This window comes from Limulus polyphemus, unplaced genomic scaffold, assembly GCF_000517525.1.
Source record: "Limulus polyphemus unplaced genomic scaffold, Limulus_polyphemus-2.1.2 Scaffold808, whole genome shotgun sequence".
NCBI lineage: Eukaryota > Metazoa > Arthropoda > Merostomata > Xiphosura > Limulidae > Limulus > Limulus polyphemus.
The window spans coordinates 33,567-52,333 of record NW_013666418.1 but is presented as its reverse complement, the minus strand read 5'-3'; the positions used below and the strand labels follow the sequence as shown (position 1 = coordinate 52,333).

Below are 18,767 nucleotides of genomic sequence, written 5' to 3'. Positions count from 1 at the left end.
TCAGCTGTAAAATATGAGCGGTAATGAGTTAATAAATTATAACCTTCTTCACATAAAACAATAAAATATGAGCGGTAATGAGTTAATAAATTATAACCTTCTTCACATAAAACAGTAAAATATGAGCGGTAATGAGTTAATAAACTATAACCTTCTTCACATAAAACAGTAAAATATGAGCGGTAATGAGTTAATAAACTATAACCTTCTTCACATAAAACACATACTGTCTTCGATTTTTTTGTCCATTATTTTAGTGTTCCCAGACCGTGAATCCGAGGGTTCATGGTTCGTGACATGTTTCCGTGAAAACGTACTCCGCATTTTGAAACAGTGGGTGAGTTATAAAAGTGACGGTCAGATCCCATTATTCAGTAAGAAAAGACTAAAATTACATGTCGACGTTGGGCGCTGGTACTATAACTGCCTTCTCCCTAGCCCATTAGTTCAAAATAAGCGCCGCCTATGAGCAGGTAACCTTTGTGGAGCTTAGGAAGAAATGTTTGGGCAAACACAGAAACAAACTTATGTTGACGTTTTTACTCTTTTATTATATATTCTATTATTAATATTACTTATGTTTCGACTTTGATATTTGGGTTTACCGGAAAATTTTGAGTAGAATGTTTTGGGGTTAAATTTGGGTTTCTTGAAAAAGTGACCGGCTTTTATGTAATTCTTTTTTTTGTTTACAGAACTGTAATATTCTTGGTATCATTAAATGAGAAAGTTTGGTGAACCTGAAAATTTGCTTCTGAATTCTTATGGTAATGTACGTTGCATGATGATAAAAAAAAACGTGAAATTTACAGTTATTCTATTTTTTTGGCTATATTTGGTAAAAATGGTAAAATGTCTTGTTTTTGTTTGTTTTCCGCACAAAGCTACAGAAAAGATAAGTGCACGTAATTGTTCCGAATTTTGAACTTATAGAATAATGTAAATTTAGGGACAGTTATGTGCAGCTATTCAACAGCACCCACCGCCAACCATTTTCTGACAGAATAGGGGGATTTGAAGGTCATTCCAATTGCGCATCAATAGTCCCAAAGTGCGGAGCGCGTTCATGAGGGAACGGTCTTCGAACCATGAACAGTATATTTTAGGTTCACGATGCGAGCAAGCTAACCATTGGGCAACGCCCGGTCGTGTGAAATTTCATGCCGTTGTGTACAAGCATGTGATAATTTGAGCTGTTTTTGTTTTTTCAATTGAGAGTATAATAGATTTACGCGTAATATTTACGTGATATTAATATCTGTCACTGACATAACAAGAGAAACACTAAAACAACCACAAGTATCAGTATTTGTAGTGAATTAAAATAAATTGACAATAACAAAATGTTTAGTAGTAATTTCAAACAACGCATGCACTCACATGGCCAATGGTCTGGCTTGACCTAATGTAAGCATGTCCTGCCTATGAATCCGAAGATTTATTGTTCGATTCCCGTTACCGAGAAAAAAATGCTCTGCGCTAAGGGGGTTTCTAAAGATATATATTTTCAGAGAAAGTTTCAGTTTGAAACAAATACACCAGCTTCTGGGGAGATTCGCCCTTAACGTTTACTGACAGGTAGGATTATTTAAGTTGCTTGACGTCCTTCACTAGGTGACGCCTTTCGTTTGTTTCTTGTTTCTTAAAGAGTAATGAGAGGTAGGTTAATGTTGCATGGGGATATACTTTACAGTCAAAATATATATAGGTAGGGGTTTAAAACTTATTTACGGCTATAAGTCAGGTCACGAGGTTGGCTATGCACCCCTTCCCCCCTGCGCTTGTGTGTCCCACAATCATAAGAGTGGCGGGTTGTTTTTACTTATTTTATGTCTACGCTATTTTGATTAAATTGTACTTTGACAGTATGAAAACAACGTTGTGTTTGTGCTTAATATATATTATTTGTTCGTTTTTTAATGATTCTGCGCTAGGATCTACAAGAGATATACGTCTGCGCATAGACGACCCTATATTCGAGAGACGGGAACTAATTAACAACACCCATAACCGGCTCTCAGGATTTTACCGTCACGATTATAGGGCACCCATGAATCCAAAGAGCGGGATCCGTTTTTTGCAGCAATGGGCAGCGAACCCTGAACCTTCACAGGCCGAACAAACTAACTCCGGTTCACGTCTGTTACTAAGTTTGAAAAGGAAGAATAAAACGCTAATTTTACAACGTTTTCAGGTTCAAAAGAAATCTAAGTTGTCATATCGAATTTTTTATGTAAATGTTTTTGTTTTGTTTAACTATTTCAATATATTTTTCTTTTCTAGTGTTTGTTTGTTTTTGTTTTTGAATTTCGCGCAAAGCTACACGAGGGCTATCTGCGCTAGCCGTCCATAATTTAGCAGCGTAAGACTAGAGGGAAGGTAGCTAGTCATCACCACTCACCGCCAACTCTTGGGCTACTCTTTTTACCAACGAATAATGGGATTGACCGTCACATTATAAAGCCCCCACGGCTGAAAGGGCGAGCATGTTTGGTGTGACGGGGGATTCGAACCCGCGACCCTCAGATTGTGAGTCGAGTGCCGTAACCACCTGGCCATGCCGGGGCCCCGTTTTTTCTAGTGAGGAGGAACTTACATCATTACTCTTATTTCCTCTTTTCTGTAAATTTTCAAATGTAAATTATGTTTTTTTTGTAAAGTAAAATACACGAATAAAGATATGTTGCCTTAAAAATGTTGTTGGGCAATATTTAAATATCCGCTCAACGAAAGTTGTTACGTATTAAGGATATTTAATATATGTAAGCAAGAAAGTCCATTAATTGAAGGGTACGTAGGAACGTTGATTAAGATTAAATTAACAGTCGTACACCTTGTAAGGACTGAATTCCCCCCCCCTTTTATGAAGTGTGCATGTGTGTTGAATTTTATGAGAAGTTCAAATTTAGTGAAACAACAGTTCCTCTTAATTGAGCTTTACTTGTAATCTGATTTTCATAAATTATTTATTGAACAAAGAAGGGATGAGAGAACAAAGCTTGTTAAGGCACCGAAGTCTCGCAGCTACCTATTTTTAAGTGAAACAGATGTGAACAAGATGAATTACATGGTTTCGATACAGTATACAGTTATTAGGTTAACTGTAAAGTATCATGTGGCTCCAAGCATTGTAGGCTATTTTATTGAATTAATGCAAAATTCCATTTGTTTAATACGGTTTTTGTATTTAGTTTTGCAGAAATTGTAAACGTACCAGTGATAATTTTTTGAACTTCGTACATCAAACATTTAACATCAATCGTACGACTAAATCAGATTCTATCATAGAATCAATTCTTTAAAAACATATTTTATCTTTTTTTTTTTGGGACAACTTGTTTGTAAAACCTGATTCTTTCTAAGATATTTTAAAAAGTATAAGGTTCTTGATTATTAAATGTTAAATTTGCGAAATATATTATCGTATGTTTTTCATAGACAAATTATAGAAAAAAAAGCTAGTCTTAAATATGAACAACGAGTTTAAGAAGAATGTATGAACGTACAAATCACAAGCTGATGTGTACATGAAATAAGATGAAATAGAGGCTTAATACGAAAGAAAGAAAAGAGGAATGAACTTAATTTTAACCTCCACTTCTTCCGAATATCTCTCAACATTTACCTCAAACAACAGTTTCTTCGAGAAGAAGAATTAAATTTGTCAAAAAAAAAAGAATTGTATATATATATAATGCTGCTAACTACTGAAATAATTAAACACACATAGAAAACACAGGTACACGTGTGGAACGTCGAATACATACACACAAACTACTAACTACTGAAATAATTAAACACACATAGAAAACACAGGTACACGTGTGGAACGTCGAATACATACACATAAACTACTAACTGCTGAAAGAATTAAACACACATAGAAAACACAGGTACACGTGTGGAACGTCGAATGCATACACATAAACTACTAACTGCTGAAAGAATTAAACCCACATAGAAAACACAGGTACACGTGTGGAACGTCGAATACATACACACAAACTACTAACTGCTGAAAGACATTAAACACACATAGAAAACACAGGTACACGTGTGGAACGTCGAATACATACACACAAACTACTAACTACTGAAAGAATTAAACACACACATAGAAAACACAGGTACACGTGTGGAACATCGAATACATACACATAAGCTACTAACTGCTGAAAGAATTAAACACACATAGAAAACACAGGTACACGTGTGGAACGTCGAATACATACACATAAACTACTAACTGTTGAAAGAATTACACACACATAGAAAACACAGGTACACGTGTGGAACTTCGAATACATAAACTACTAACTGCTGAAATATTTAAACACACACATATAGAAAACACAGGTACATGTGTGGAACGTCGAATACGTACACATAATTTGCTAACTGTGGTAAAGTGCATCGGAAAATCTTTCTCTGAGAATATAATTCTATTTCTTGATTAATTAGTGTACTTATAAATCGTTTCTGATCTATAAGTAAAAGTTAAAAGGACATTATAATACGTGATATTAATACTAAACAGTGGTATTCATTTTATCAGGTGTCGATACATTTCAACAGTGTTTGCCGGTTTAATGTGTTTTCTCACCGCTAGGTTCTCTGCTTTACTAGATCTGAACTAATTACTATAAACTATGTTGTTTCAAAGGGCGTCACTGTGGGTAACGTTTAGCTGGAAAGCTGTACTCTTACTTACATCTAATGTTAAAATGCTTAAACACTGAAAACTAAGCTACTTGTGATAAAACTGATCATTATGTTTTATTTTACGATTGCGACAATAACATAATTATAGTTGGTCAACATTGAACTAAATATAATTATGTTTTATTTTACGATTGCGACAATAACATAATTATAGTTGGTCAACATTGAACTAAATATAATTATGTTTTATTTTACGACTGCGACAATAACATAATTATAGTTGGTCAACATTGAACTAAATATAGGTACAAACAATAGCTAACTTCACGACACTTAAGTTCTGCCCATAAACATTTTCAATGACTTAGAAATTGTTATATTCCGTCTCTTAAGTGTATCACTTTCCCGTATATATTGTATAAGTAAAATTTCAAATAAAGAAATCCGCTTTTCTACGGGGTTAGTGTTATTTAATGACGAAACTCATATACAATATATTTATCTTCAATAGATAGTTAATAGTTACATTACATAACTTTTTAAACAATTAATTCAGTTTGTAATCGTATTTTTGTTTGGAATTATGTAGTTTGGGAATCCGTTTGAATATTAAAATAAACTAGTTGGTATCTGAACTCCTATAATTAATTGAAAATTAATTCTCTTTGTTTGTTACCTGTAGCTGATTTTCGTTGTTAATTCTACTTTTTGAATTGGTATGGATGTATTAAAATTTGTTGTTAATTCTACTCTTTGCATTGTTATGGATGTATTAAAATTTGTTGTTAATTCTACTCTTTGCATTGTTGTGGATGTATTAAAATTTGTTGTTAATTCTACTCTTTGCATTGTTGTGGATCTATTAATATTTGTTGTTAATTCTACTCTTTGCATTGTTATGGATGTATTAAAATTTGTTGTTAATTCTACTCTTTGCATTGTTGTGGATGTATTAATATTGTTGTTAATTCTATTCTTCGCATTGTTATGGATGTATTAACATTTCTTGTTAATTCTACTCTTTGAACTGTTGTGGATGTATTAACATTTGTGGTTAATTCTACTCTTTGAACTGTTATGGATGTATTAACATTTGTGGTTAATTATACACTTTGCATTGTTATGGATATATTAATATTTGTGGTTAATTCTACTCTTTGCATTGTTATGAATATATTAACATTTGTCTTTCTTAGAGTTTGGCTTCTGTAATACCACAATTCAGAAAATAACTAGGTACATTTGTGCTTTGAACACATAAGAAAAAAAGCCAAACTAAAAACTAAAAAGTGTATGTTTACAATGTGTATTTGGTGAGTAAAAACTCAACCTATATTACGTTCTAGTTTGGAATAAAAGGCCGAATTATTTTTCAGAAATCATATTATAAATCAGGTGTATTATACCTGAAGAAGACATACCTATGTTCTATTGAACGTTCTCTACATAATAAATATCTCATTATTCTGTTGAATCGCTGTCGGTGAATTTAATATGACTATTATCAAGTTAATTTAACAAATACAATCGTTTCATTTTCAGTAATAAATACGTTTACTTCATAGTTTTTCTTTAGGTTATCTTATAAAATACGCCGGAAAAATGATTGAGTAAAATAATACATGACATTGAGCTGTTCAAATTTTCCTCCACTTCTCGGCTTCAAATATGCAAAAGAAGTTATGTCTTTAAACCATTTAAAAACGGCGTAATTAGAAATTCAGATGGAAATTGCATTGTTTCCTATATAACATTTACGGTTCCGTTTCTCCAGAATCTGTAAAATTTGATCATTAAAGTTACTAAGATTATATTACGTTACGTCCAATATTTGGTTTAATATTTATCGCCCTCTGCATAACTTTTGCGTAATGTCGACTAACTGACAACTATAGGCACGTTCCTTACCTGGAAATTGCCCTGTGGTAGTCGAAGCAGCACGTTCTTTAAAATGGTAGCTTAGTTTCTTAGTTCAAAGATGTTAGCATGCATGTAGCAACAGTGCCTGAAAAACTGAACATTAAGAATATGGTACAGTCAGGTTAAAGGACGAAAACAAAATGATGACTCTCTCCAACGTTTTCAAAATAAAAACTTTCCTTTATTTGTACCTAAACGAGATGAACACCAATGAAATTGCATGATTCAGACTATAACTGTTCTAATGGTAATAAACGAAGGGGTAGCTTGAGAGATATTGGTAAAGGTGCCACCAAATCGTCAAGCGTGGATAAAAGGTACTATCGTGCTTTAAAATTTATGGAGGTTAGCATTTCTTAAGGAATATTATACACAATTATTGAATGTTATAGTTACGTTTAAGGCAGTTGTTCTTGGCTTAGTTTTTTTTTATTATACATTCCTGAATTACATCGACGTACAAAAATCCCGCAGTGCGGCCTACTGGGTTGAAACCACGCCTATACGCGTCACTTTGCAGCCAATCGGCGAGTTGCCGCAACGTTCAACATAAATCTGTCGAAGAAATCACACTAACTTTCAGTGAGTTTGAAGTCAGATAAGACGATGAAGTAACCAGTTAGATTGGTATGCATTGCCCTCAAAGCGAAATGGTCTCTCAGCCAATCAGAAACAAATGTTGTTGTTTTTGTTTTTTTTTGTTCTGCTCTAACGCTGCATTACTACGAGTTCCAAGCTCTGTTTGGCCTAGCACTATGACAGGGTAAAACTTCCTAGAGACCATGATTAATCACTACGAGCCACTGCGTTTGGTATCCGTTCATCCCGAACCGTGCCTAGAATTCGTTTTCCTTTCGCACGTTGTAATGTCAACAACTGAAAGACGATTCCTTTCTGCACACGAGATTAACTGGAAAGATTTATAGTGAAAATGCAAATCTTTAAAATCCTTCTTTCCTCAAGAGACGTCCATTAAAGTTTGTGTCCAGCATTTTGTTGAGTTACAGGCTGTGTCAAAGCCGATACTTTTAGACATGAATTAAAAAAATCATCCCATTTTTAGAAAGCCTTCTAGCAGCGTTACTTTAAATGCAATCTGAAGCCTAGCAATAAATATGTACTTCAAAATAGATACACGTTATCATGAAATAATTGTATGCTTCAAAATATATATACACGTAATCATGAAATAGTTGTATGCTTCAAAATATATATACATGTTATCATGAAATAATTGTATGCTTCAAAATATATATACACGTAATCATGAAATAGTTGTGTGCTTCAAAATACATACACGTAATCATGAAATAGTTGTGTGCTTCAAAATACATACACGTCATCATGAAATAGTTGTGTGCTTCAAAATACGTACACGTAATCATGAAATAGTTGTGTGCTTCAAAATACATACACGTCATCATGAAATAGTTGTGTGCTTCAAAATACGTACACGTAATCATGAAATAGTTGTGTGCTTCAAAATACATACACGTCATCATGAAATAGTTGTGTGCTTCAAAATACGTACACGTAATCATGAAATAGTTGTATGCTTCAAAATACATACACGTCATCATGAAATAGTTGTGTGCTTCAAAATACATACACGTAATCATGTACCAAGTGTTACAGAAAAATTTTGTGCGTTTCAGTAGACTCAACAAAAATACAACTAAGCTGACATGATGAAAATTTCCCGTTTTCAATACGTTTCGGTAGACTCAATAAAAATACAACAAAGCTAACACGATGCAAATTTCCCGTTTGCAATACGTTTTGGTAGACTCAATAAAAATATAACTAAGCTAACACGATGCAAATTTCCCGTTTTCAATACGTTTCGGTAGACTCAATAAAAATATAACTAAGCTAACACGATCCAAATTTCCCGTTTTCAATGCGCAGACACTAATTGTATAATTGATTCAAAGCTTATCTGTGCCTAAAGCAAGTGATGCATAGTATTACTATTATATAATTTGTTTAATATATATTTAGTCCTAAATAACCACTTGTATTAACCTTAACTTACGTTAGCCGTCACTACAAGTTCCATTAATTAATTTTTTTTCTTCTGAAAACACTTTCAGTACCTATAAGTACCGTCGATTCAGTTAAAGTGATTTAATTATTACAACGATATATACACATAATATTTACAAAGTCTGCTTCCGTGAGAGCAGTGTATTTTTAGCACGATATATCCTGGCTTTTCATTTCTTTGAGTCTATTTTTTACAGATCAATTTCTAAAAGATTACCTGACAAGTATACAAAATAAATTTTTATGTCTGTTGTGCATTTTTTACATGAATAGATATTGTTTGTCAAGTTAATAAATATTTAGAAGATATATATATCTGATTAAACTTACTGTGAATAGATAAACTGTATAAAATGTTACATAGAATTTTCTCTTTTGATAATTTTATTTTTACTTTTGTTAAATTAACGAATCTTGATTCTCGCACGATGTATGTCACGTTAGCACTTTCTTTAATTGGATGCCCCCCCCCCAGGGGTACAGCGGTATGTCTGCGGAATTACAACGTTAGAAACCGGGTTTCGGTACCCGTGTTGGGCAGAGCACAGATAGCCCATTGTGTAGCTTTGTGCATAAATTCAAACAAACTAATTTAATTGGATTATTTTCTTTGGTGTTGTAAATATTTGTTGATATTGACGATAGTAATAAGATTAATATACCTCAGTGATCGCTAGATCGTTGGACTTGGATATCCTTTAAATCATTCGAGTGCTCTTCATCATTAGAACTTATGATCCTGTTGCCATCAAACATATATCTATTATTACTTATAAGCCTCTCTCGTTGGACTTGGATATCCATTAAATCATTCAAGTGCTCTTCATCATTAGAACTTATGTTCCTGTTGCCATCAAACATATATATCTACTTATAAGCCTCTCCAACACGATATCTTCTTTCTTCTAAAGGCAGTTCTAGTATATCTTTATGTTGAACTATGAAGTTTCAACAAACAGCTTTTCTGAAAGAACTCGCGGAATTTTTATTTTGTATCTTTTAAACTAATATTTACACAAAAAAACGACAGAAAACTATATTTTATGTATTTTTTCGGGAACCGTCAGATCTGAAATATGTTTGTACATATATATATATATTCATTCACACTGCACTCTTTATATGAACATTAACCATAAAAAAACGGAAATAACTTGAAATCATTTTAATACCTCTGAGCCTAGCATTGTTTTTGACTAAATAACAGGGTGATGAATCTAAGTTTCAAATGGACAGCAACTGCCTGTTGTAGAAATCTACAAATGTAGAGGACGACGTTTCGAAAGTCTTCCACCTTTCATCTTCATACTCTGCCTAAACAACCCATCAAAGATAACAGGGTGATGTTTTGTATTTTCGACATATCTTATACATGTAGTATAGACCGTGTTTACGCAATATGAATACATTTAAAGGAAATTACAAATAACTTAAACACTTGATTTCAAAACTATTAGGGAGTTTGTCGTTTTTTCATGTCACTTCGCATGTATTGTGCAAATAACCTTGCAAGCTGTATTACACCTCACCGTATCACTTACTTAGTTCCATGAATTATCCAATATAACAACTTTGATTAGCCTAAAATTATGTGGAAAATAATCCTTGAAAATAAACGTATCTCATAGTGCGCATGCGTTCATTGTTTGTGTGAATGTATCCACAATCTAGCGTTTTAATGCTTCTGAAATATATATTTTCGTAAAAACTCAATAAATTTACCAATTTTTACAGAAGTTAAATAATATTAAATTATATTCGTTGTTAAGCGCAAAGCTACAATAGGCTATCCGTTCTGTGTCCACCACGAGTATCAAAACTCGATTCTCAGCGTTATAAGCCCTCGGAATTACTGCTGAGCCAACTTGATTTTGGAAAAAACAGTGACAATTGTGGTTTAATTTTGAAGTAACGCAAAAGTTAATTTGAAAATAATCTCCAATAATCGTAGGTTTGTCCTAAAATAGTTTATACATTAAAATCATGATACTCATTTACATCATTACTGACATATATTTGGCATGTTACCAAGATATAATGATAAAAGTTATCACTCACTACCTTCTGAGAAGATCTGAACAGCTCTATGGTTATCAGACTTTTCAAGTACAGAGTAATGAAAACTTTGTTTATTCTAACCACAGCCTTCACAGTAATTTAAATATTAAACTACTTCAATAAAACTAGACCTTAAAAACAACAACATTTCTTTGGAAATCATTTTGATTTACTTTTTTTTCTGTGTGAAGTAGCCGATCTCTTACCACCTACGTCCTCCTAGTTGGTTGTGGGAAACGATCCAGAGGTTCTATGGAGCAGGTTGATTTATGGTTGTATGTCACAATGAGCCTGGTGTTAGTTTTCGGTGTCGGAAAGAGATGAAAATGAATAAAACCTATAGATCTTCAGAGCTTATCAATTACGTCTGTTAGATAATTTGTGTAACTTCATTTGTAAACTCCTATGCAGTGTTATAATCTCATCAAGGTTATCGTATGAGTAAAAATCAACGCTGGTAATTAAATCATAAACTGTTCTAAAGTGATCAAATTTCCGCAAAACAAAAAAAGCGAAGGAAAAATCATTCTTATTTTATTTACTGGACACTATAACCGTAAAACATTTTTATTAAAACGTTATTGAAGTCTAGAATTAGCAGGCTTGTCTAATCCAGTTTTTAGCTAAAAAAAAACTTTTTTCTGATCCAGTTTAGATAAACTTATTGTTAAATATTGTGATGATAAAGGGGATTTGAAAGTTGGTTTGTATTTATTTTCCATGTGTTTCATGTTTTTGCATCAAGATAGTATAGTAATGTTAAGCCCCCTGTATTTCAATAGGTCACGTAATGTTGATAAAAGCAAAACTCTGACAAATTTTGTAAAACTATTTTGAAGTATCAAAGTATCCAGTATTTTTTTTATATAAATCAAAATGACACAAAAGATAGAAACTATACATTAGAGCATGGTAAACATCGGAATACAAAGATAATGGTTTTTTGATTCAAGGGTTATATGTAAAATATCTTATAAAGCCGAAACCCCAAACTATTATTTTAGAAATAAGGTTTCGTGATAAACCATGGCACTGCCCGTTTTTTTGGTCCACATTTCTATAGAAATCTGTAAACTTTTTTTTTTCTCTTTTATGTAAGTAGTTCTAGCCAATAGGCTGTGGGGAATCAAACTTGTTGATTATCATTGCAAGTATTACAGAATGTTCTACGTGTTTACTGTAAATCGACTCGTGCTACTCATAAGTCTCACCTGATCCGTTAGTTTTGACATTCAGTATAAAAATGATAATTAAACTTAGGATTTTAAACTTTATACGGAGTCAGTAACAAAAAGGTTAAGAATTAACTGTGTGATGTTAATATCGATGCATTCATTTATACAGAGTCATACGTAATGGATAAAAGAGTGATTTTGATAACTGCAAGTGTTTTAGGAGTGTGAATAGTTCTGATAATTATCATATAATGTGTAAAGGTCTTTCTGTAAGGATAAGTTCACTTGTAATGCACAGAGACACGGGGTAAGTGTTGATTAGTGGAGTAAAAGACATTTTGATAAGGAGAAGTGAGTACGTAAGCATAATTGTAATTAAATTCATTTATTAAGGACATACTTACGATGATACAAACACTGTCTTGCACACCCGACTACCGTAATTAACTAGCTATCTTCTAATCTCATACACGTTAAACCAAAATAGCTAGTTATTTCCACGTTCACGAGCGTCAGCTGCATATCAACTAAATGTAGCCGTGTATCAGATATGATACTCATGCGTTTTAACATTATGTTCTATGAACCACCACGTGGTACACATGACAGGGTTAGGGTTAATTAAGTCACGTTTTTATCTTAAAAATTGAGAAAAATCATTAGTTATCTTCAAAATGCTGAATTTTTAAAATAGCGTGCGTCATACCCAAATTTTAGTAGTATCTAACGTTATGTATTATTATTCAGAATGCGGATTGATAACTTTACATGGTATGCCCTCAGAAGTAAAAGTATGATTAAAATCTGATTAAGCTACACATTTGGACCTTTACGTTAAACATCGCTTAATTTGTATACCCAATTAAACTATCCGATACTTAATTTGTATACCCAATTAAAATATCCGATACTTAAGTTGTATATCCAGTTAAATTATCCGATACTTAATTTGTATACCCAATTAAATTACCGATACTTAATTTGTATATCCAATTAAATTATCCGATACTTAATTTGTATACCCAGTTAAATTATCCGATACTTAAGTTGTATACCCAGTTAAATTATCCGATACTTAATTTGTATACCCAATTAAATTATCCGATACTTAATTTGTATACCCAATTAAATTATCCGATACTTAATTTGTATATCCAATTAAATTATCCGATACTTAATTTGTATACCCAATTAAATTATCCGATACTTAATTTGTATACCCAATTAAATTATCCGATAATTAATTTGTATACCCAATTAAATTATCCGATACTTTTTTTGCAAATTTCTCAACAACCTGAATTACAAATTGAAAATTAGAATTCGTTTTAAATATATGATTTCTAATTAGTAGGATAAATATGTTTGTAATAAAATAGTAACTAACGCTCACAAAAACAATATGTCAGTGTTAAAATCTTATGTAACTTCGAGATGTAAATATTAAGGATTAGAAGCACTTCGTGAAAGTGTGAAATCAACTTGATTGTATATAAACAAGCTTCTTCATGTTGTCCACTAAAGCAATGGTATAAGGATTAGAAGTATTGTTCGATTGTAAGTCTTCCTGAAAGTATGAAAATTAACTTGGTTGTATATAAACAAGCTTCTTCATGTTGTCCACTAAAGCAATGGTATAAGGATTAGAAGTATTGTTCGATTTTAAGTCTTCCTGAAAGTGTGAAATCAACTTGACTGTATATAAACAAGCTTCTTCATGTTGTACACCAAAGCAATGGTATAAGGATTAGAAGTATTGTTCTATTGTTGTATATAAACAAGCTTCTTCATGTTGTCCACTAAAGCAATGGTACAATCTTCAACTTAATATCTTCAATTTATTTAGTGCTTTCCAGTGAAAAATTCTTTTTGTGTCAGAACATCATGAAAAGTTTTACGTGAATGTTTATTGTATTATGTCCGAATATTATAGAAAGTTTTATCTGAATGTTTATTGTATTATGTCCGAATATTATAGAAAGTTTTATCTGAATGTTTATTGTATTATTTCAGAATATTATAGAAAGTTACGAAAGTTTTCAATAAGTTTTGTGACGAATTTGAACAGTTTAAACTGAGTGTCTGTTTAGTTTTGTGCAGAATGTTATTAAAAGTTTTAAATGAAGGTATATTACGTTTGGTGGCCGAATATTATTCAACGGTTCCGCTTGAATGTTTAATACAATTTAAAACTTGTGCCGTATCTTGATTAAAAAACCTCAACGATTTTAAGTAAGTATCTAACTCTTAAATTTCAATATTATCTTTAGGTGTCGCTACACTACATTTATGAAGATGTGTAATGTAAGAAAAAAATAGCACAAGGTAAACTGCAGTGTTTAGAGATGCACGGGACATAATCTCTTTTATAAGGGTAAGTCAAACGAAACGGTAAATATAATCATTATCAATTTGATTAGTTGTATTTTTATTGTGATCATTTAATTTCAAGAAATATAATTACCAATTTATTAGAATTAAATACTCGAGCAGTTAATTGTTTAGATATGCTCACAGCATTTGTTATTTTGGGGGAATAATTTATTAAGTTACGTTAATTTTTGCTTTGATTTTAGTTATATCATAAATGTTGTCCTTTTTTTATACCAATTATAAATTACGAAAATAAATCTCAGATGCTATTTTACATAACCTATTTACAAGTTCTAGAGTCTGACATTTTCAAAATCTTGTAAACTGTTTTCATTTCTTTATTCTATTTACACGCTTGATGGATTGCGGCCACCTACCGTCCAATTAAAGTAGTTGAGCCCGAATTATTTATGCAAATACGAAAAAATTAACTGTAGTCTATGAACATTAATAATAACGCCCTTAGGTTATTTCTGAAGAGAACCAATGAAAAAAGGATCGTAATTAAAAAAAACTACACAATGGTACATTATTAGAATAATATTTAAATTCATGTATTCTTATTTTTTTCTCAAACAGTAAACTAGTTTTACCGCAAGTAAGTTTTATGTTATTTACAATTGCGAGGCGCATAATTTCAAGTCTTTCATGATGTTTAAAGAAAGTAGTTGACGCATGTACTAAAACTAATGATTAAGCTTATTAAGTACAATGAAACTTCATTGTTATGTATGAAGAAAGGAACATAATTAGAATTTACAAGGAAGAATTTTTCTCCCAAGACACGTATTCCTCATTTAGCATTTATGCCTTAAGCCTGAAAATTACCCTAACGTCTCAGCAAATCCTATACGAAAAAAGGCTTTTGTGATTTGAGCTTTTGAAGTAAATGGTTCATTCATAAAATTTTTACGAACCAAGGGAATTCCCGTTTCAGAAGGAGATCAATTGTGCATTGTTTTTATGCATTAAGACGACGGCGTCTCCTGTCACTTGATATTCATGACCAGTTTTGTGTATTAATAACATGATCTGCCATGTTGATATCGTATCTCTCACTATACATTATATCACAATTATTTACACAGTGTATCAGCTTCAGGTGCTTATTTCAACAAGTTCGTTTATTCATCATCAGCATTTGCTCCTACTTCCTTCGTACAAAATACATTTTAAAAAAGAACAAAAATTGAAGAATCTTTACTTTAAATAATCAATATATATTTTTTTTATGTGATAGGGTAGTGATAAAACTATGTAAAATATTGATGAAACTTTGTTGAATGGGTAGTAACTGCCTGTTGTAGAAACACGAGTGTAGAGGATGACGTTTCGAAAGTCTTCCGCTTTTCGTCTTCAGGTCAATGTGTGTATAGGGTAGTCGGTCTGACCTGACCTGATCTGAAGACGAAAGGCCTAAGACTTTTGAAACGTCATTCTTTACACTTGTGTTTCTACAACAGGCAGTTGCCGTCTAATCAACAAAGTTTCATCACGAATACTCTACCTAAACAACCTATTAAGGAATGTGTAAGATATTACTGTTTGTTAAAGTTAAAAGACACCTTGTTGTAAAGCAGACTTCTTTATCCTACGAAGACTGTTATCTCTAGTAGTAATATTTGGATAATTACTGTTTGCTAAAGTTAAAAGACATCTTATTCTAAAGCAGACTTCTTTATCCTACGAAGACTGTTATCCCTGCTAGTAATATCTGGATAACTATATCATGGCTTTTTTTCTGTTTTTTTCAAAAACTTCAAACTTTAAGGTCACATAGGAACGCCCACTTAAATATTGTCTATTATTCTCAACATTACGTATCTTTTCAAATGTAATTCTTTAACTAAAACCAAATTAACTTATATTATTTCCTGACTTTGTTCATCTGTCTGTTTATCGAATTCTGTAAGATGAAAGAAAAGTTTTCAACAGTGTAAAAAAAAAAAATCATTCTTAATTTCTTTTTTTTTACTTCGAGTATAATTGTAAAAAAATTCGCTATTTTTCTTTAATCAACACCCGCTCCCAAATTTAGCCCATCTTAAAGTTGCTGTTGTTTCTATTACGAGCTCTAACAAATTTGATTTAATTGTATATTGTAAGGAAAACTAAACGAGTGTAATTTTGTTGAAGGAAGAAGGATTTGTAATAATGATAAGTTTCTACCTGAAGGTAAATATTTGATTTAATTATATATTGTAAGGAAAACTAAACGAGTGTAATTTTGTTGAAGGAAGAAGGATTTGTAATAATGATAAGTTTCTACCTGAAGGTAAATATTTGATTTAGTAGGAAGAATTTTCTCACTATATTATTGAACTATTTTCAGTAGGAAGACTTTTCTCACTATGTTATTGAACTATTTTCAGTAGGAAGACTTTTCTCACTATGTTCCTACTGAAAATAGTTCAATCTGAAAATAGTTCAATAAAATAAAGAGAAAAGTCTTTAGGAAGACTTTTCTCTTTATTTTATTGAACTATTTTCAGTAGGTAGACTTTTCTCACTATATTATTGAACTATTTTCAGTAGGAAGACTTTTATCACTATGTTATTGAAACATTTTCAGTAGGAAGACTTTTCTCATTATATTATTGAACTATTTTCAGTAGGAAGACTTTTATCACTATGTTATTAAACTATTTTCAGTAGGAAAACTTTTCTCATTATATTATTGAACTATTTTCAGTAGGTAGACTTTTCTCACTATAATTGTTGAACTGATTATTTTGTCCATTAGATTGATAGCTGGTCTGTGTTTATTTCTTATTTACAGTATGAAAACTGATGTCAAAGATCCCAAATAACCCACATCGACGAGACACAAAACCAGGTGATTCGTAGAGTGTTTCTAGCTTGTACAAAACAAATCTAAGTCTTTAGATTGATGTAAACTTCCCATATCAAAATAAATGTATTAAATGCGAGCTGATTTAAACAAAATAATAAAAGTTTCTATTAGAAAACCTATGGCTATGGTTAAATTATCATACGTATATAGTCGTCGGAACATATAAATTATACTGGGCAACATTTAATCATGTTCAAAAATTTGCAAAATCGTTTCCATAAAATGTTTAGATACCACTTACTTACCCCTTTTAAATCTTGCCATCTGTAGTCCGTTTCTGGCATCAGTTCGGCACAGGATATAACAGATTAATTACACGTACGAAAAACAATAATAAAGAATATCTGATCTTAATTAAAAGTTACATTTCATTAGGGCAACAGTTTTGTTGCTCTGATTTCACTGTTGACGATGTAAAAAGTTGAATGATATATAAACAATATTGTTAAGTGAAGCCATTCGTTGTTATCGTGAACAAAATTTGTATTGTCCCCCCCCCCAAAAAAAAACATTGTATTAAATCCTGTACCAAAACCAACAGGCTCGCATTATTTAGGTAACAATGATTCTAATAACAACAATTCAATAAATATGACATTAACCTTTCCAGCCTTATTTAACATTTTCACATTTAATTCTTTAGATTAGGCAATAGTATTTTACCAGATTGAATTATATTGCTTCATTGAGAACACGAGCTCCTTGTCTGTATATTAAACACTTACTAGATGAAGCACTTTTGACAACTATATAAATCAAGTTATACTGAAGCACGAATTGCATGTTGCAGGTAAAATCTATAACTATTTTATCATGCTATTGTTCAGTGACAGATCCTTATTTATAACTCTTAGGCTAAAATACGTCAGGCAGAATTAACATAAATCATCACTCAGTTTAATGTTTATTTACCTAGTACAGTGTTCATTGTATTTCATCAGGATTGAAAAACATTAAAATTAATTAATGAAAGGTAGATAATATTAAACAGAATTAACTTAGCTGACGTTATGATTGAAATAAACAATACAACAACATTATTAAAAATAAATTAAAAATCAGCTGACATTTTAATGCGAATTGTCTGAAATGAACAATACAGCAACATTGTTAACAGAAATACATTAGCTAACGCTTTTGACGCGGGTTTATTGAAACAAGCAATACAACAACATTGTTAACATCAATAAGTTAGCTAACGCTTTTGATGCGAATGGATTGAAACAAACAGTACAACAACATTGTTAACTTAAATAATTTAGCTAACGCTTTTAATGCGAGTTAACTGAAATAAACGATACAACAATGTGTTAACAAAAATAAGTGAGCTGGTATTTTCAAACGAATTGATTGAAACAAAAAGACAACAACGTTGCTAACAGAATTAAGCTAGCGACGTTTTCAAGCGAATTGATTGAAACAAAAAGACAACAACGTTGCTAACAGAATTAAGCTAGCGACGTTTTCAAGCGAATTGATTGAAATAAAAAAGAGAACAACGTTGCTAACAGAATTAAGCTAGCGACGTTTTCAAGCGAATTGATTGAAACAAAAAGACAACAACGTTGCTAACAGAATTAAGCTAGCAACGTTATCAAGCGAATTGATTGAAACAAAAAGACAACAACGTTGCTAACAGAATTAAGCTAGCAACGTTTTCAAGCGAATTGATTGAAACA

At 31.7% G+C, this 18,767-nt stretch overlaps 1 long non-coding RNA gene across 1 annotated transcript in view; it reads left to right on the top strand.

Moving 5' to 3' along the window:
- Window positions 1–17,203, top strand: part of LOC111086038 — a 23,774-nt gene extending 6,571 nt beyond the window's left edge. The window contains exons 2-3 of the long non-coding RNA XR_002610804.1: window positions 14,132–14,235; window positions 17,014–17,203. This is a non-coding gene — a long non-coding RNA (uncharacterized LOC111086038). The remainder of the gene's footprint in view (window positions 1–14,131; window positions 14,236–17,013) is intronic.
- Window positions 17,204–18,767: the final 1,564 nt, after the last annotated feature.